General features: G+C 40.6%; 1 pseudogene; it reads right to left on the bottom strand.

The window, feature by feature from the left end:
- Positions 1-5007, bottom strand: part of LOC102831787 — a 27038-nt pseudogene extending 22031 nt beyond the window's left edge.
- Between the last annotated feature and the right edge of the window lie 144 nt (positions 5008-5151).

Below are 5151 nucleotides of genomic sequence, written 5' to 3'. Positions count from 1 at the left end.
TGAATTCCCACTTGGGAGGCTCAATTCTCGAGCTTCCCTTTCCCGATCCCAGAGCCCCTACTCACGAGCACCGTCTCGCCACGCTGGCAAACCGGGCCCTGAATCTAATTTTAAATGGTATACCTATCTTATAAAGAATCAATGAAAAGTAACTAGTGAATGAATTCAAGTATATAAATCAAAAACATAAAAGGTAATTATATGGTTGCTAATGACTGAGTCAAGATAGTATTCTAAAATATTAATTCAGAAGACATTTGTCATTATGTTTTGGCAGCTCATCATCTAAACCCTTTCCTGTGGTATTTTCCATCTATGAATCTCATTGTGAGGTAGAGTCAGCCTGCTGAAAAGAATAGCTTCTGGTTTTCCCAGACTCACTGACATCCAGAGTAATGAGATATGTATGACCTTGGCCATATCTCTAAGAAAACTCTTTCATTTGACTGGCTTACATCATAGAAGATGCTTACTTATGGAAGACCAACCAGTCCAGTATCTGCAAATCACTGAGTATCATGGCTAGCCAAGTTGACACAAAACATTAGCCATCAGCAGGCTTGCCGTCTCATCTATCAGTTTGTTGTACTGTGGTAACTTGTGTGTTGCTGTGATTCTGGAAGTTATGTGACTGGTATTTTAAATACTAGTAGGGTCATCCAGGGTGGACAGGTTTAAGCAGAGCTTCCATACTAAGAAAGAAGAGGCATATTACTTCTGAATGCTTAGCCACTGAAAATTTTATGAATAGCAGCTGAATGAACATTGTCAGATATAGTGCCAGAAATGAGCTTCACAAGTTGGAAGACACTAAAAATACAACTGGGGAAGATCGGCCTCCTTAAAGCAGAGCTGACCATACGAAAGGAATGGCGCATAGAATTCAGGACCTTCATTAGCTGCAAAAATCCTTTAATAACTGGCACATGGAATGTTAAATACAAATCTAGATAAATTGAACATTGTGAAAAATGAGATGGAACACATATGGATTGACATCCTAGGCATTAGTGACCTGAAATGGACTGGTATTGGCTATTTAGAGTCAGAGAATCGTGTGGTTTGCTATGTTGATAATGACAAATTCAAGAAGAATGATGTCACAATCATCCTTAAAAAGAACATTTCAAAAGTGATCTAAAGTACAAGCTATCTGTCATAGAAAAACATCCATACATTTACACGGAAGACCAGTTAATACCAATATTATTCAAATTTATGCACCAACCAATAAAGTCAATGATAAAAAAATTGAAGAATTCTGCCAACTTCTTCAGTCTGAAATTGTTCAAACATTCAATCAAGATGCAATAATAATTATTTGTGATTGGAATGCGAAAGTTGGAAACGAAGAAGGATCAGTAGTTGGAAAATACGGTCTTGGTGGTATAAATGATGCTGGAGATCATATGATAGAATTTTGCAAGACCAATGACTTATTTATTGCAAATATCTTTGTCAACAACATTAAAAACAACCATACACCTGGACCTCATCAGATGGCGCATGCGGAAATCAAATTGACTATATCTGTGGGGAGTGATGGTGGAGAAGCTCAATATCGTTAACCAAAACAAGGCCAGGGACCAACTGTTGAAGAGATCAATTGCTCATATACAAATTCAACCTGAAGCTGAAGAATTTTAAAGCAAGCCCATGAGAGCCAAAATATGACCTTGAATATATCCAACCTGAATTTAGGGACCATTTCAAGAATAGAATTCATGCATTGGACACTAGTGATCAAAGACCAGAAGAGTTCGGGATGACACCAAAAACATCATGCATGAAGAAAGCAAAGAGTCATTAAAAAGACAAGAAAGAAAGAAAAGACCAAAATGGATGTCAGAAGAGACTCTGAAACTTGCTCTTGAGTGTAGAGAAGCTAAAGTGACAGCAATAAATTAGGAAGTACAAGAGCTGAGCAGAAAGTTTCAAAGGGCAGTTCAGGAAGGCAAAGTCAAGTGTTATAATGAAATGTGCAAAAACCTGGAGTTAAAAAAAAACAAAAAGGGAAGAACATGTTCAGCGTTTTTCAAGTGGAAAGAACTGAAGAAAAATTTCAAGTACCGACTTGCAAGGATTCTATGGGTGAAATATTGAATGATGCAAAAAGCACTGAAAGAAGATGGAAAATATACACACAGAGTCATTAAACCCAAGTAAAATGGTCAATGTTCAACCATTTAAAGATAAAGTATATGATCAAGAGGATGAGTACTGGGCTGCGAACCACAAGGTATGAGCCCATCAGCCACTCTGCTGGAGAAAGATGATGCTTTCTGCTCCCACAAGAAGATTAAGCACCTTGAAGACCCTGTACAGGGTGGCTATAAGTAGACTGTACCAGACAGCACTTAACAACAGCATCATGTGATGATGAACCAATGGTACTGAAGTAAAAAGTCTGAGCTACACTGGAGGCATTGGAGACAAACAAAGATCCATGAATTGACAGAATACAAATTGAAATCTTTCAACAAACTGATATAGCACTGGAAATGCTCACTTGTCCAGATCAAGAAACATGGAAGACAGTTACCTGGTCAATTGAATGGAAGAAATCCATATTTGTACCCATTTCAAAGAGAGGTGACCCAACAGAATTCATAAGTCATTGAACAACAATATCATCAATATCACATACAAGTAAAGTTTTTTAAAAAAAACTTTTTATTGTGATTATGTCAAACGTTTACAGAGCAAATTGATTTTCAACAATTCTTGTCCATTTCTGATATTTTATTGTCAAACATCTGGGCCTCTTTTTGCAGGTTTTGAATTGTTTCCAGTGCTGTATCAAACTTGTTTGATTGCTCTTGTAGTACTTTCCTGACTTCTGCCTTATTTTCCTCCACCCCTTTACAAAGCATTTGAATTTGTTTCCATATCATTCTTCTGAATTCCTTCTCAGGCAAATCCAAAATCTGCTCTGCCTTTCTGGGGAGCTTTTGTCTGTCTCCAGCTCATTTGTCTCAGTTACTCTTTTCTGGTTTTGGACATGTTTTGAGATCTTTTCTTTTTTTTTGTAATTTCCAGTGGTTATGTGGGTTTTTAATGCTTAAATGGATGTTTGTTGTTGTGTTATTAAGCTTACTTGGTGTATCCTGGTGGATATGATCAGGAGATAGGCTTCCCTTTTCACATGCAATGCTTAGCAGCTATTACTGGCTCTTATCTCAATGGTGGAATATTATGGGGTATGCTTGTAGCTTGGCTATATGGCCACGATTGCTGACTCTTCTTGGGTAACGTAGGGAGAAAAAGCTCCCACCTCCAGGAAAATATGTGATCAAAAGAACCAAGAGCAGAAGCAATATAAAAGTAGACACAAAAATCACTTTGAAACAAAAATAAAACTGTGGCTGACTGTCCAGTTTCCTTGCTACACAGGCAGTGTGTATGCACCGTAGAAGCCTCCAGCAGTGGGTGGGGGTGTCCTTTCACTCTGGCCCCTCCTCTAGTCACCACCGTAGAGGTGCACAGACAGATATTGAGAAGTTAATGGGAGAAAGATTGTCTACTATTTTTGTCTCTGAAAGGTCAGTTAGGTATCTGCATGTGCACAGCATAATTCTTGAGACAGTTGCATCTTTTTATGTTGGGGTTTTACAGATTGTTCATTTATTTGGTTTGTCTGTCAGGCCAGACTATGTTTTTTTCTTGCTGGATAGGCCCGAGTAAAGGGTCCCACACAAGTTACCTTTAGGGCTGGGACCCACAGACTGACGTAATAAACAGCCACCAAGCTCTTTCTCTCTGTGCTGTGGGAAAACTATGGGCTGAACATTGGACATTTTTTTTTTTTTTTGGGTGGGGGTGGGGTGCGGTGCTCACCCACCTTCCTGAAGGCATCTAGGCTGGGTAAAGAAGGCACAACAGGGAAGAGGAGGAAAAAATGTGTAGAATCCCCTGCACTTCCTTTTGCAAATATTACTGCGCTGCTTTTAGTGCTGGTTCCCTGTGCCAGTCTGGCTGTAGCCCTGCCCTCTGAACGCTGCCTGGGCAGGGTGGCCGAAGAGAGAGTCCTGTCTCAAGCATTTCCTAACTCACAGCATTTTCTTTTATATCATGATTTTTTCCCTTGCGCATGGAGAAGCTGATGCCTTGTATCTTATGCTAGATCCAGAGCTCTGATGGTGTTTCATGAGTGGAGCTTCTCTGGGTTTTCAATCCCTCCCCCACAGAGCCTTTCCTACTTGGCTATCTCTGCTGCTTGCCTAAACTAGAAACTCTGATTTTCAGCAATTCTTACACATTTTGTCTCGTGACCTTGTTTGCAATTCTCACAATGTAACAGCACCCTTCCCACTTCCTCCCTGTGTTTCCCACTTCCCTTCATCTTTCTTTCCTGTCTCTTCTGAGCGTTATTCTGGGCAAATGCTGCCCACTTGGTCTCGTATCATTGGTTGTTCTAAGAAGTGAGAACCTCCTTGGTGTCATTGGTCATCTTGCCATTTAACTGAAAGTTGAATCACAGCTACCAGTTATGTTCCAGACCTGAAGGGTGATTAAGGGCCACAGTCTTGGGGTTCTACTAGTCTCTATCCAACCAGCAAGCCTGACCTTTTTTATGATTTTGGGTTTTGTTTCACATTCTCTAACAAAGCCCTTCTAATGTGATCCCTTTCAGAGCAGTTGGCAGTGATAGATGGACACCATCACATTCCTCTGGTCTCTGTTAGTCCTTCATATGATTTATTTTCATATATCTTTGATTTTATTCACCCTTCTTTGCTTTGGGTGGAGAGAGACCAAGAGCTACACCTTAAATGACTGCTTGCTAGCTTTTAAGATACCAGTAAGATGCAGAACATTGTCTTTGTAAACAATAGTATACCAGTTGTAACTTCTTATTTTGTGCACATCATCATCAGGAGTGACTGAGGTCTGGAGAAGGACATCATGGTAAGTGATGTGGAGAGCCAGTGAAGGTGAGGGAGACCGTCCATGAGGTGGGCTGACACAGAATCCCAAGTCAATGGGCTCAGACACACCAGGGATCATGGTCAGTGAGGTGGAGGCCCTCTGTGAGGTGGGCTGACACAGTATCCTAGGACAATGGGCTCAGACACACCAGGGATCATGGTCAGTGAGGTGGAGGCCCTCTGTGAGGTGGGCTGACACAGTATCCTAGGACAGTGGGCTCAG

This window comes from Chrysochloris asiatica, unplaced genomic scaffold (genome assembly GCF_000296735.1).
Source record: "Chrysochloris asiatica unplaced genomic scaffold, ChrAsi1.0 scaffold00151, whole genome shotgun sequence".
NCBI classification, from domain to species: domain Eukaryota; kingdom Metazoa; phylum Chordata; class Mammalia; order Afrosoricida; family Chrysochloridae; genus Chrysochloris; species Chrysochloris asiatica.
This window is presented reverse-complemented; position numbering and strand designations above follow the sequence as displayed.